We start from the raw sequence: 15,179 nt of genomic DNA, 5'->3' as shown, positions 1-15,179 counted from the left end.
ACAAACCATTGGATTCTCTAAAGGAGAGGACTGGCTTCCTAATTACCTAAATGGTAGCCAGTGTTCACCAAAGTTAGCACCTGGATCTTTATCGGATGTATTTTGAAAATGGCTCACACTATACAGTACTTTAGAGCATAAGAATGCAAAAATTCTTAATATTATTTTCACTACGAGAGAGTGCCAATAATAATCAGAACAGCAGAAGTATTAGTCACTTGAATAGGAGAATTTCCTCTTACACAAGTGACCACTGGCTAGGTAGTCCCTGACTATTCAGTGAACTTTGGTAACTTTTTCTTTGTATCTTTTTTAAGAGGAAAAATCAGTGTCCCCTTCAAAAAGGTGTGGGCATTAGAAACAAATGCTTTCTGTGAGTCATGATATTTTTGTGTTGAATTTTAATCAATAAGTAGAAAAATAAAGGTTTTCTGTCTGCCCCACCCCTCAAAACAAACAAGAAAAACCTTTCCTCTATTACTATCTGTATCCCTTCTTCTGACTATTATTGGTTTAACTGTGAACTGATGTTTTAAGTGGCACATTATAAACAAACACCAAGCTGTAATTATAGTGTCAATGGAGTAAAAGGTAATTTACATCAGTGCTGAACATGTCAGAACTAAATAACATTACATTATAGTACTCCACATTACTAAAAACCAGTTTAGTCAACAAACAATTAAAACAATGGGAGCTGCCTAGCTTAACCACTACCTGAACGGAGAGTTGTTCCTCTAGAAGAACTATGCCCCTGAGTCTGTATAATAATAATTTATAATGGGTTTTAGTAGGATCTTCCCACCATGAAACCAACCAGACACCACTATATATTCACCCAGCAGCTAGTACAGTGCCTGGCACGTAGTAAGCCCTTAACGAGTAGCATTAAAAACAATAGCAACAACAAAAAAGAACAACTCCAAAGGAAAGCATTTACAATTTCTCATTTTCCCATACAAATACCTGCCAGAAAAACCTATGCATGAAATGCCTGTATGTTTATTTTAATGTAACGTTTCATGCTTGATGGAAAAACCATCTCCTATATAGCAAAAGTCATCACTTTAAGCATTTTGAACAACCACCAAAATCTATTTTCCTTTACATGTCAACGAATTCTGCCTTTGGAAAAATCTTGAAAATGCCCATAAATGTTCACGTCTTAAGAACAAACATTTCTTCTTTCAGGCACACCAATATCTGAATTCTGGAAACTTTCATAGGCACTCAATTTCCAGGACAAACCTACTGGCTCTAAACTTAATCCTGGCTTTTCCAATGCCTGCTGTGTGACCTTGGGCAAGTCACTTAACTTTTCTGTGCCTCAACTTCCTCATCTGGAAAATGGGGATTAAAACTGTGAGCCCCCCGTGGGACAACCTGATCACCTTGTAACCTCCCCAAAACTTAGAACAGTGCTTTACACATAGTAAGCGCTTAACAATACCATTATTATTATTATTATTATCTGTAAAATGGACATCAATTCCTTCCTTTCTTCCTACTTAGATTATGAGCCCCATGTAGGACAGCGAACGTGTCCAAACTGATTAACGTATATCTATCCCAGTGGTTAGAACAGTGCTTGGCACATACTAAATGTTTAAATACCATACAAAGAAAAAAATGTCCTTTGGTGTCTAGTAGATCACATTAATTCACAAAGAGTGGTGCTTGGCCTCTGAATTCCCTGAACTGTCTGAATTGGAAGCAGCATGGCCTAGGGGATAAAGCACAGGCCTGTGAGTCATAAGGACCTGGATTCTAATCCCAGCTCTGCCGCTTTTTCATTCAATCATATTTATTAAGCACTTACTGTGTGCAGAGCACTGTACTAAGCACTTGGGAAGTACAAGTCGTCAACATATAGAGACGGTCCCTACCCAACAACAGGCTTCCAGTCTAGAAGGAGGAGACAGACAACAAACCAGAACATGTAGACAGGTGTCAAAGCTGTGGCCTTGGACAAGTCACTTAACTTCCCCGTGCCTGTTACCTCATCTGTAAAATGGGGATTAAGATTGTGATTCTCACATGGGATAAAGACCTGATTAGCTTTCCCAGCTCTTAGTAAAGTGCCTGGCACATAGTAGGCACTGATATAATTCCATAAAAAAATTTCCAGGAGCTTCTAGAAAGGTCTCTTATGGCAAAAAAAAATGCTATAAGTCTATGTCAAACATAAAAAGTGCATTTTGCTCCAGGGAAACCTGTCTGAAACATTTCAGATGTTACAGATTGTTTTTTTGCTGCAGCAGGAGCTTGTACTGTAGTCTCTCTCGAGGAGATCAGGGATACATGCCTCTAGACACGACCCTCCCTTTCCAAAAATGCCATCCTTGGAGTGATTTCTCAGCCTGAGGATCATCGGTGTGCTCTCCCGAACATTTAAACCAGTTTTGGGAATTTACTGGAGTGGCTTTGAATCACAGTGCCATTAAATGGAATGATTTGCAAGACTCATTCACAAGGCTTATGTCATGGAGAGGAAATCAGCTCATCATGAGATTTCACAACTATACTACTGTCCCCAGGCTTACAGCCTATATAAAGAGAATGGCCCAACCAACCCCCAATCTACAGCAGTCATCCAAAGTACAAAATACAGAATATAAGAGGGCATGAGGTAAGAAAAAACATACAGTAAATTTATATACACAGAGAATAGAAATTAAAAATTACTGTGTGATAGAATACTAAGGAATTGATGGCCTTTCTTATTTGTTATTTTAACTTTGCCTTTGGGAAAGGTCTAGCCGGGTTTGTCAGAATTTCCATTTAAACCCTGTTTGAGGCTGTTAAAAATTTCCTCGTGCTGAAACTCGCCATTCCAGTTCCCAGCCAGATCTGTGCTTTGTTTTTAATTGGTTGTTCTTTAAAGGAATGTAGAAAGTAGTAGACAGAGACAGTTTTTCCACGTGGTTTTCTGTTCACAATCTGATCTCCCTACCAGTTATCTTCTTTTTCTCTCTCCCCTCTGGAAAAAAAGTTCATAAAAATGATTGAGCAGTCTTTTACAAAGACAGAAAGCTATTAGCAGTGTAGAAACAACTACAGCTGGCAAGGTTTGTCATATATCAACATATTCAGTAACTTTCACTAACAAAGGTCAATTGTCTTTGAATGATGTCCAGAAAATCTGAGAAAAAAATGTAGAACCATTTTTGTAATATTTAGACTTTCCTACAGACATAAATGTAGCTCAAAAAGCATAACCGCTTGTTTGTAGACCTTTCTGTAAACTGAGAAGCAGCACAGCCCGGGGGATAGAGCACGGTCCTGGGAGTCAGAAGGACCTGGGTTCTAATCCTGGCTCTGGCACTTGTCTTCTCTATGACCTTGGACAAGTCACTTAACTTCTCTATTCCTCAGTTATCTCGTCTATAAAATGGGTATTAAAACTGTGAGCCCCTTGTGGACATGGACTATGACCAACCCAATTTGCTTGCATCTACCCCGGTGCTTTGTACAGTACCTGGCACGTAGGAAGTGCTTAACATATACCATTTAAGAAATATGTTGATGCATATGTTAGGTATTTATAAATGCAATATTTGAATGAGACAACTTTTTTGTCCTCTTTGCACCCCCTTTCCCAGAACCGTATAAGGTAAAAATATTTCTCAAAATCTAGACCACAGGTCTCCTTAAAGGATCTCCTGCTGCCCTCCTGGAAACTTTCACCTCTGAGTGGGATCTCAATCTTGTCTATCTCACCACTTACCCCTTTCCCACATCCTCCCCCTAGCCTGGAACTCGCTCCCCTCCCATTTACACCAGATCACCACTCCTTCTGCCTTCGAAGTATGATTAAGGTCACATCTCCTCCAAGAGGCCTTCCCTGATTAAGTCCTTTCTTCCCCATTTCTCTCTCCCTTCTGCATCATCTATGCACTTGTATCTGTGACCTTTAATCATTTGATATTCACTCCACCCCCAACCCCACAGCACTTATGTACATATCTTTAAATTATATATTATAAATTAGTCTTCCCATCTAGACTGTAAGCTCCTTATGGGCAGGGAATGTGTCTACCAGTTCTGTTGTACTCTCTAAAGCACTTACTACAGTGCTATGCACATAGTAAGTACTCAATAAATACCACTGATTGATTGATTCTCTCGTAGGGGCTTCTAGTGCAATTTTAACATAGGACTGGAGCTGTTCTCTACCATCCTAAAAATAATTCAGCAAAGTGCCAGGAAGCAAGGTTGTTCATTATCCTTTCTGGCATCAGAAGATAAATTCCTGGGAGTGGAGGGAAATGCTAATAATAATAATAATAATGATAGTATTTGTTAAGTGCTTACTATATGCCAAGGACTGTTCTAAATGCTGGGGTAAACACAAGGTAATCAGATTGTCCCACGTGGGGCTCAGAGTCTTAATCCCCATTTTATAGATGAAGTACCTGGGGCATAGTGATGTTAAGTGACTTGCCCAATGTTACACAGCTGACAAGTGGCAGAGCCATGGTCAGAACTCACAACCTGTGATTCCCAAGCCCGTGCTCTTTCCACTAAGCCATGTTGTTTCTCAATCAATCAATAATATATGCTATGTGGAAAGTATTGTACTAATCACTTGGGAGAGCACAATAGAATTTGTATACATAATCCCCCTCCTAAAGCAGCTTATAACGTAGCTGGGGACACAGATGTTAAAGTATTACTTATGGACTTCTTATGTACATAAGTGTTAACGGCAAGTTGTGAGAACTTAAGTGCGTAGGAGTCGCAAAGTGCTGATGTCAAAGTGCTTGGCATGGGAGCTGGGGGACATAAAGTAGGAAGATCATCATCATCATCAATCGTATTTATTGAGCGCTTACTGGAAGATGAGAAATTAATTAGGAAAGACCCTCCTGGAGTGATGTGATTTCAGAAGGGCTTTCAGGATGGGGAAAACTGTGATCTTTTGGATATGAGGAGAGAATCGGGAATTTCAGGCAGCAAAAGGTTGGTGGCAGGAGAGATGAGAATGAAGCCTGGGGTAGGGGTAGGTTAGTTTGGTAGAAAAAGGGTGACTGGATGATGGATAATGGGGACCTGAAAGGATTTGGAAATAATAATAATAATGATAATTATGATACTTGTTAAGCACTTACTATGTGCCAAGTGCTATTCTAACTGCTGGGGTAGATACAAGGTAATCAGGTTGTCCCACTGAGGCTCACAGTCTTAATCTCCATTTTACAGATGCAGTAACTAAAGACCAGAGAAGTTAAGTGATTTGCCCAAGGTCACACAGCAGGCGAGTCACAGAGCCAGGATTAGAACTCATGTCCTCTGATTCCCAAGCCCATGCTCTTGCTACTAGGCCATGTTGAGTATTGGTACTGATAAGGGTGGATAAGAGAGCTGATTTAGTGACATGAAGTCAACTGTCAGGTGTTTCTGCTTGATGCAGATGAGACTGGGCAATATCAGCCGTGTGCAGAGGGAATGCAGGACACCAGTTTTCAAAAGTATAGCAGAGTGAAGTATGAATTGGAAAGGAGACAACGGAGGCAGGAAGCCAGTAAGGCCACTGAAATGTTAATCCTTGAAATGTTGTAGACTGACCAGAACCAAAACCAACCACAATCACGCTCCCCACTTTCAAAGCCTTATTAAAATCACATCTCCTCCAAGAGGCCCTCTCCGACAAAGCCTTCATTTCCTCTATTCCCTCTCTCTTTAGGGTTAGCTTCACACTTGAATTTTTACCTTTTATTCACCCCATCCTCAACCCCACAGCAATTGTGTACATATCTGGGTTCTAATACCAGCTCCACCACTTGTCTGCTGTGTGACCTTGGGAAAGTTACTTCATTTCTCTGTGCCTCAGTTACCTCATCTGTAAAATGGAGATTGAAACTGTGAGCCCCAAGTGGGACAGGGATTGTGTCCAGACTGATTAAATTGCATGTACCCCAGCATTTAGAACCATGCTTGACACATAGTAACTACTTAACAAGTACCAGAATTGTTAGTATTATATCCATATTTGTTTTAATGTTTCCCCCTCTAGGCTCTAAGCTCCTTATGGGAAGGGACAATACCTACCTTTACCTATAACAGTACCTATAACTTTGTTATACTGTTCTCTCCCAGGTGCTGCGTACAGTGAACATTCAATGAATATAATTAATTGATTGATTGAGGGGGATCTGAAAGGATCTGGAAATAATAATAATAATGATAATTATGAATCTTGTTAAGCACTTACTATGTGCCAAGTGCTATTTTAACTGCTGGGGTAGATACAAGGTAATCAGGTTGTCCCACTGAGGCTCACAGTCTTAATCTCCATTTTACAGATGCAGTAAAGGACTAGAGAAGTTAAGTGATTTGCCCAAGATCACACAGCAGGCAAGTCGCAGAGCCAGGATTAGAACTCACATCCTTTGATTCCCAAGCCCATGCTCTTGCTACTAGGCCATGTTGAGTATTGGTACTGAACAGGAGGGAAGAGTAGAACAATGCCAAAGGTTACAGATTTGAGAGACACGGAGAACGGTGGAGTTGTTGATTGAAATGGGTAAGTTAGGTAGAGGAGAAGCTTTGGGAGGAAAGGTGAGGAGTTCAGTTTTGGACACATTGAGCTTGAGGTGTTGGAGGGCTATCCACAGAGATGTGTCCCAGAGCAGGAAGAAATGTAAGGCTGCAAAGAAAGAGAGAGTTCAGGGTGAGCTAAGGTAGATTTTGGAATCACCTACTGAAGTGGTGGGAGTGAATGAGTTCCCCAAAAGAGTGAGTGTAAGTGGAGACAGATAAGAAAGCAGAACAGAGCCTTGAGGGACACCCACAGCAGGGGGGTTGGGAGGCAGAGGAAGAAAGACTGAGAAAGATCTGCCAGACAGGGAAGAGGGACAGCAAACAGGTGTTTGAGCACAGACTTTTGGGTAGAGTATAGAATGCAAAGTGGTCAACATTTTGGGAAAGTCCAACTTATTCATTCAATAAATATGATTGAATGAATCAATGAATGAGAGGAAGTGTTGGATAATTAGGCATCAATCAATCAGGCAATCATATTTATTGAGTGCTTACTGTGTGCAAAGCACTGTGCTAAGCGCTTGGGAAGTACAAGTTGGCAACATATAGAGACAGTCCCTACCATCAGAGGAATGGTATAATCAGCCAATGGGTTGCAATTTTTCTGTGAGGAAAAGGTGGGGTAATAATAATAATAATGGTATTTGTTTAGTATTTATTATGCGCCAGGCACTGTACTATCCACCCGCTGGGGTGGATACAAGCAACTCAGGTTGGACACAGTCCCTGCTCCACAGAAGGCTCACAGTCTTAATCCCCATTTTACAGATGAGGTAACTGAGGCACAGAGAAGTGAAGTAATTGCCCAAGGCCACACAGCAGACAAGTAGCAGAGCCAGGATTAGAACCCATGACTTTCTGATTCCCAGGCCCATGCTCCATCTATTACACCATGCTGCTTCCCATACAGGGTAAAGGGTGGAAATTAGAGACAAATAGACGTACATCTACAACTCATTTCCCCAGAACCACTGCACTTCTTTCGTCTGTGGGACGATCTTCTCCACCATTCTTAAACAATGCTGTCATCCCACACTAGTGGCAATAAAAACTTTTTATCTCCCGCATCATCATTTCACAGCATGCATGAAACTTGCTATTCAATCTAAAGACAGAGGTCCCTTGTTAAATGCTGTGATTTTTTTTTTATACCGGGAGCTCCAACGTCCCACAACATAAGTACTTACACAAAAATACCCTCTATATAAAACACTTCTAATGGGTTTTCTAATAGGTACCAATAAGTTTGTTTTTTTAAAAAAACTATAAGGGGCCTAACATTGTTAAGGCATATTAGTACCATCTTACCCTTGAACCAGAAGTCTAAAAATTACTGGATCTTGTCTTTGCAAAAAGGCAAATCCAAAACCCCTCTATTGGATCACTTCTATTAACTGTGTGTCCTTTTAAATTTTCATTTGATTTCTTATTTTGGAATTCTCATCGCTTGTTTCATAGGCTAGTCACTTCTTTTCAAACACAGCTGCTTCCTCTATTCACTCCCTGGGTATTTGGGACAGTCTTGACGACACAGTGAGGAATCTGGAAACTGGTATGAGAGGACAGTTCTAGTACTCTGAAAAACTCAGCTTAATGGGCCGAGTCCTTGAATCAGTCATACAGGAATTCTTTTATGGAGTTGGAGAGGGAACGTGTCTGCTAACTCTGTTATACTGTACTCTCCCAAGTGCTCAGTACAGTTCTCTGCATGTAGTAAGCTTTCAATAAATATCATTAATTGATTGATTGACTGCCACCTTTCCTAGCCCGCCTTGACCATTCATTCAATCGTATTTATTGAGCGCTTACTGTGTGCAGAGCACTATACTAAGCGCTTGGGAAGTACAAGTTGGCAACATATACAGACGATCCCTACCCAACAGCGGGCTCACAGTCTAGAAGGGGGAGACAGACAACAAAACAAAACATATTAACAAAATAAAATAGAATAGTAAATATGTACAAGTACAATAAATAGAGTAATAAATCTGTACAAACATATATACAGGTGCTGTGGGGAGGGGAAGGAGGTAGGGCGGGGGGGATGGGGAGGGGGAGAGGAAGGAGGGGGCTCAGTCTGGGAAGGCCTCCTGGAGGAGGTGAGCTCTCAGTAGGGCTTTGAAGGGAAGAAGAGAGCTAGCTTGACTATGACATCAACCTCCTTGCTGACTGCCCTTCCTCTTGTCTCTCCCTTTTCCCGTCCATACTTCACTCTGCCGCAAGGATCGTTTTTCTGAAAAATATTCAGTCCACAATCCCCCTCTCCTCAAGAACCTCCAATGGTTGCTTATCCAACTCCAAACCCAATAGAAGCTCCTTCCATTGGCTTTAAAGCACTCCATCACCTTTCCCCCTCCTATCTTACTGGCTCATTTCCTACTTCAACCCAGCATGCTCACTTGGCTCCTCTAATGCCACCCTACTCACTGAACCTCAATCTTGTCTTTCTCGTTGCCAACCGCTCACCCATATAATAATAATAATAATAATGTTGGTATTTATTAAGTGCTTACTATGTGCAAAGCACTGTTCTAAGTGCTGGGGTAGATACAAGGTAATCAGGTTGTCCCACGTGGGGCTCACAGTCTCACAGGCTCACAGGTGGAGGAGGATGAGGGAGTATCCTGCCTCTAGCTTGGAACTGCCTCCTCCTTCATATCTGGCAGATCATCACTCTACCCACCTTCAAAGTCTTATTAAAATCGCATCTCCTCCATAATAATGATGGCATTTGTTAAGCGCTTACTATGTGCAAAACACTGTTCTAAGAAATGGGGAGGATATAAGGTGATCAGGTTGTCCCACGTTGGACTCAAAGTCTTAATCCCCATTTTACAGATGAGGGAACTGAGGCACAGGGAAGTTAAGAGACTTGCCCAAAGTCACACAGCTGACAAGTGGCGGAGCTGGGATTAGAACCCATGACTAAACCCATGCTCTTTCCACTGAACCACGCTGTTCCTCAATGAGGCCTTCCCCAAGTAAGCCCTCATTTTCCCTTCTCTCTCTCCCTTCTGTGTTGCCCTTGTACTCGGATTTGTACCCTTTAAGCACTCGACATTCATTCCACCCTCAGTCCCACAGTAGTTACGTACATACTTCTAATGCATTTTAATATCTGTCTCCCACTCCAGACTGTATAGGCTCCTTGTGAGCAGGAGACATAGCTACCAACTCTGTTATACCGTACTCTCCCAAGTGCTTAGTACAGTGCTCTGCACACAGTAAGTTCTCAATAAATATGATTGATTGACTGCACTTTAAAAAAGCACCCACCAGTGGGCATGTAGATAATCATGAACTAATTTTCAGAGTCATCAAAACACAGTCCATTACCTTGAAGAAGACCATGGGTGGGCCCTGGAAAGCCTGATAGCCAAACAATGATATTTCTTAAGCCTTACAGCATGCAAAGCCCTGAAACAAGGGCTGCAGAGAGTATAAAATAATAAAGTCATAGACCTGATCCATGCCCACATGGAGTTTACATCTCAAGTTCTTCATACTTAACACAATGTTGAACGCTACTTTTACTTCCTAAGGAAACACACTGTCCAACTGCACAAGGGTGTAGAGATGTAAAGATTAGCATTACACCAAATTAAGGACATCATGACTTTGAGGATATTGGTAGACAGAATGTGAGGCCAATGTGATATTGAAGTATGACTCCATCTGTAAAGAAATTGTAGCATCCAACCTTCTAAATAGCTGGAGAGATGTGGCCATACCACAGTCAACACATCTGACATCCAGAAAAATGTCATCAATGCCTTCTACATGCTGTACTTTCTCACTATCATACTATCATCTAATTGCAAGATAGTACCACAAACAACGACATCAGTGTATCAGCTTGTCACATCAGACCTTCCCTGGGTAATGCTTATGAGGAAAATGAACAAGAACGATGGACAGGATAAGAGAAGTAGTACGGCCTAATATCCACGGGTTTGGGACTCTGAAGGACCTGGGTTCTAATCCTGATTCAGCCACTTTGTCTGCTCTGTCACAAGTCAGACAAAGCACAACTTCTCTGTGCCTGAGTTATTTTATCTGTAAAATGGGATTAAGACTGTAAACCCCATGTGGGGCATGGACTGTGTCCAACCTGCTTAATGCTTCATTAGCCTGGCACAAACTGCTTAACAAATATCAGAAAAAAGATAACCAATTTAGCTGTTATGTGGTGAAGTGGAGGAATAAAGCATGAACAAAGAGTACAGAAGAAAAGGCAAAACACAGCAAATCTTCAGATGATGTAGAATAACATTGGGGATCTGGGAGACAACAGCAGAGACAGTCCAGTCTGATGCTAACAATTAAAATGGGGTGTTTCCTTTACAACAAAGGCTTTGAGATGATCACAGGACCAAGAAGTAAAAACGACAACAGCATGAGACATTTCAAGGAGTAAAAGGAGAATAGGAAGGCACCACTGTTCTCCTATTTGTTTTTTTCTTCCTAAGAGCTGGAGACCAACTCTCACAGAGGGGATTTTGTGATGGAATTGAGAAAGTGTAAGGAGGGAGAATTATAGCACTTCTAACTATATAATCCTATATATATATATATACATAGGCAACACTTGGATGTAGAAATACATAATATATAATACTATATTATAATAGATAATATATAATCTAGCTTCTAGCTATATGTGTATGTAGACAGGCACAGATATTAACATCTATATCTAAGTATATATATGCATATATACACACACACATATATATGGTATTTTTCAAACACTTACTATGTGCTAAGCACTGTACTAAATGCTGGATTAGATACAAGCTAATCAGATTGGATATAGTCCCTGCCCTTCTTGAGGATCACAGGCTAAGAGAGAAGGAAAAACAGCTATTGAATTCTCACTTTACAGATGAGGAAACCTGGGCAAAGAGAAGGTATGTCACTCTCTCAAAGTCACACAATAGGGAAGGGAAGCAGTATGGCCTAGTGGATAGACCACGGGCCTGAGAGTCGGAAGACCTGGGTTTTAATCCCGGCTCTGACACTTGCCTGCTGCGTGACCTCAGATACGTTGATTATCTTCTCTGCGCCCCAGTTTCCTCATCTGTTAAATGGGGATTCAATTTCTGTTGTTCTTTCCCTCATAGACTGGGATCCTCCTGTGGGACAGGGACTGTGTCTGACCTGATTAATTTATAGCTACCCCAACCCTTAGTACAGTGTTTAGCTCACAGTAAGTGCTTAACAAATATCATATGTGTATATATCTTGGGGCCTGTGGGGGAGAGATAAATAGGAAATGTCTTCTGGAAGGGTTTTGTTGTCTCTCTCTCCCTTTTAAACTGTGAGCCTGTTGTTGGGCAGGGACCATCTCTATATGTTGCCGACTTGTACTTCCCAAGCACTTAGTACAGTGCTCTGCACACAGTAAGTGCTCAATAAATACGATTGAATGAATGAATGAAAAAAAGGACTTGAAAATAGGGAGAGATATGATCAGGTAGATTTTCAGAGAAGGAAGTCCTAGACAGGAGGAAAGGTGTGAGTAATGAGTAATGAGTCGGACGTAGGAGAATTAGGAATGAAGCCTAGTGAGATGGTGAGCTTGGGAGAAATAAAGAGGGCAAACAGAGAATCCTAAAGTTAGAAGGGTTATTGAAAAGCCTACGCTCTGTCTTTATGGAAAACTGCATATTAACCATCCCAAGAAGGGAAGTTGCTGCCTCCATTATTAAGCGTTACAGAAGGGCATTCCACAGTCACCTTTGGTAATAAGTTCTACAGTCTCACAATCCTCCCAGCCAGTTCAGATCCAGGTCAGGTCAGTGAGCATAAGAGAAATGAAATACCACCATTATCTCAGGTGCTTCCGGCCGGACATGGAAATGCTGTCACTGGCAGACCCATATTTTCTTGTGGATGACTGTGAGGGTGAGTCCAGGGAAAAGAGTGGGTACCGATGGTCCAATGGTTCAAGTATACAAACTACAAAAAGCCTCCAGGATTCCTTTTCATGAAGGGATTATGGGATGCCCTATTCACTTTTGCACCAGAAGCTATTACAGTTCAGAGCCTATGTGATGATATATGGGAAATGAGTTACTGGTCTTGGTCCGGCTGAGAGTTGGAAGGTATCCTTATCATACTAAATTACCACCTTTAGAAATTTTCCCAATAAAGAGGCCCATCACAGAATAGGCCATGGAGGCTGAGTGAGCTATCTATTACTTCACTCCTTATAGGTCCCCCCCTGTAAGGGTGAAAAGCCATGGTTAAATTGATGCATGGAAACTTGCAGTTCTTCTACCCTTCACACTGATAGATGAACAGGTTGCTTTGACTTCTAAGACACTCTCATCCTTTAAGGGGAGAGACATCAAGAGCATAACAATGAGCAAAGTGACTAAGCTCACTGAAGCAACTGGACTTATTCAAGGATCTGCATTTTTACTGTTTTCTTCTGAGACTTAACCTTTTTCACAGCCACAAGTTCATTATGTAACAGTACTCCATAACAATGTTTTCAGTTTTTCTTCATCAGCTAACTCAAAATATGTCTGTTACTTAGATGGTTATTAATATTTGATGGAAAAACTCACTAAAGTGCAAATTCACTGGAGCTGTGCACCTTCAATCAATCAATGGTATTTATTGAGAACTTACAATGTGGGGAGTACTGTATTGTCCTTAAATGAAATCAAAAGTGCCACACTGCATAAATAAGCAAAACTTTCGTCAACCTTTAAATCAGGAGCTAAGAGAACTATCCATAGTCATAATAAAGATATTGCAAGTTCAGATTTCTATAAAACAATAAATATTCAGCAATTAAACCACTAAAAGTTTTCAGGGATTATTAATACCTGTTAAGTGGATACACCCACTATGTGAAGGGAAATGAAATAAAACATCATAGGCCTAGGGGAAAAGATATAGTACTTTGAAACGTTACGAATACCGAATTTTCTAAATGCAAGAAGTACTTGCTGTGTGACTAGGCATTTCTAAAGCTCTATAAATAGAGACATACCACAGTGGCCTGTCAAAGTAATTTATAATCACATATGTGATAAATGATTTGGCAATTCTGCAATTTAGTCATTTGTTCCTGTTTTCTGCAACCAAACGCCTTAATATTGATATCCACATTTTTTGTTAAGTGATATTTTCATTGGCATGAATAGTAATACTGACATACATAGTCACACATCTGAATATACATAAGGTATTACGCATGGGGACTCCTTTCCAGATTGCAAAATTTTCACACCACCAGAGCCCTAGGTGGTCACATATTCAAAATGCAAGGCAGTGTGAAATCCATTTGTGTGGGATGCTAAAGGCCCAGATTTTGTTTAGCAATAATTTAAAAAAAGCTTAAAAACAGTTTAATTGACTTTATTAGTACAAAAGTAGGCAGTTAAAGTTCTAGGGCTGGCTACCAATCAAGTTGGATGAAGTTAATGAAAATACTAGTATTTTAAAAGATGAACTATTCTTGAGAACTGTCGAATGTATTTAGTCAGGATACATCTCAATTCTGATTTGGTGTTAGCTACTTAGGTAAAAAAAAAAAAAATTGTAAAAAATCTCGGGGAAAACCCCAAACCCTTCACTCATTTGTGCTGCCTTTGTCCAGCAAGCCGGATGTTGTAAGCCCTTGGCTCACAGTCAAATAGGAGATTTCCTGTTTATGCTACAGTAACTTTGAAACTAGATTTTATGGCAACAAACAACAAAATCCGGTAACCATGAAAACCCCTTGCTTTCTCTCTATTCAGGACATATGGGTGGATAGGTTTCATTCAAGTTCAAATTGAAGATATATTGGCCAGAGCTTTGCACAGCAAACTCATAAAAATATGTATCGAAGGGACAAAGAAGAGAAAAAGAAGAGAAATGTAGTAACGGTATGGATGATGCAAGGGTTTTACTTTGAATATCTTCACCACCTAGGACATTTTATCTACCGGGCTACTAAGCAGCAGAATCTACCAATTTGAGATTCTTCACTCTGCAATTCGTAAGTTGTGGAACTTTGAAATGACCAAAAAGAAGCAAACAACAGCTAGAAGGAGGAAAAACAAATGGCCTGAATAATCAGGCTTTTAATAATTTTTTAATATACATATCTCAATGGTATTTATAGAAGGGGTAAAATGCTAAAAAAACAAAGCATACTCGGATGTACAATAAATGCAAAAAAAGGGGAAACTTTACCTCATTAGATCTTCATTTTCAAGTCTTCTGCTGAAAGGAATAAGAAATACTGCTTTAAAAATCAGTTTTCAGAGACTTTCCTGAAATTACTCTTCAAACTTCACTAGGGTAAATATATTAAATGTCATTTCTAAGTAGAAAGCTAAACCAGGGACTATGATTTTTACTCTGCCCACTGAGTTAATGATCAGAGACAGTAAAATGCTTAATAGGAGATGGTTATTATGCAATACTTTAGTAAATGAATCAGTACTCTTGTGTAAATATTTAAAATGATTATGGGATAATATGCACCACATACTGAACCAGACACCTTTGCAATCTGAGCCCATGGTTCTAAGAAATTACATCCTTCTTTTGCCTGTCTTTAAATGCAAGCAGCTATTTAAAAAAAAAATGGCCATTTTTGCAAAGAATAAGAACTCTGTTGTGCTCCACAT

At 40.3% G+C, this 15,179-nt stretch overlaps 1 protein-coding gene across 5 annotated transcripts in view; it reads right to left on the bottom strand.

Moving 5' to 3' along the window:
* THRB (thyroid hormone receptor beta) overlaps positions 1-15,179 on the bottom strand; it is a 331,256-nt gene that overhangs the window by 219,687 nt on the left and 96,390 nt on the right. For 3 of the 5 annotated variants that reach the window (XM_038760822.1, XM_038760804.1, XM_038760848.1), the window contains exon 2: positions 14,740-14,769. The exons of 1 other annotated variant lie outside the window; for it this stretch is intronic. The gene's annotated coding sequence lies outside the window, so the exon portion shown is untranslated. The remainder of the gene's footprint in view (positions 1-14,739; positions 14,770-15,179) is intronic. One more of the 5 variants, XM_038760814.1, reaches the window with a different exon arrangement.

Source organism: Tachyglossus aculeatus, chromosome 2, assembly GCF_015852505.1.
Source record: "Tachyglossus aculeatus isolate mTacAcu1 chromosome 2, mTacAcu1.pri, whole genome shotgun sequence".
In the NCBI taxonomy this organism is placed as follows: domain Eukaryota; kingdom Metazoa; phylum Chordata; class Mammalia; order Monotremata; family Tachyglossidae; genus Tachyglossus; species Tachyglossus aculeatus.
Note: the sequence above shows the minus strand (reverse complement) of the source record. Positions and strands in the feature narration are given on the sequence as shown.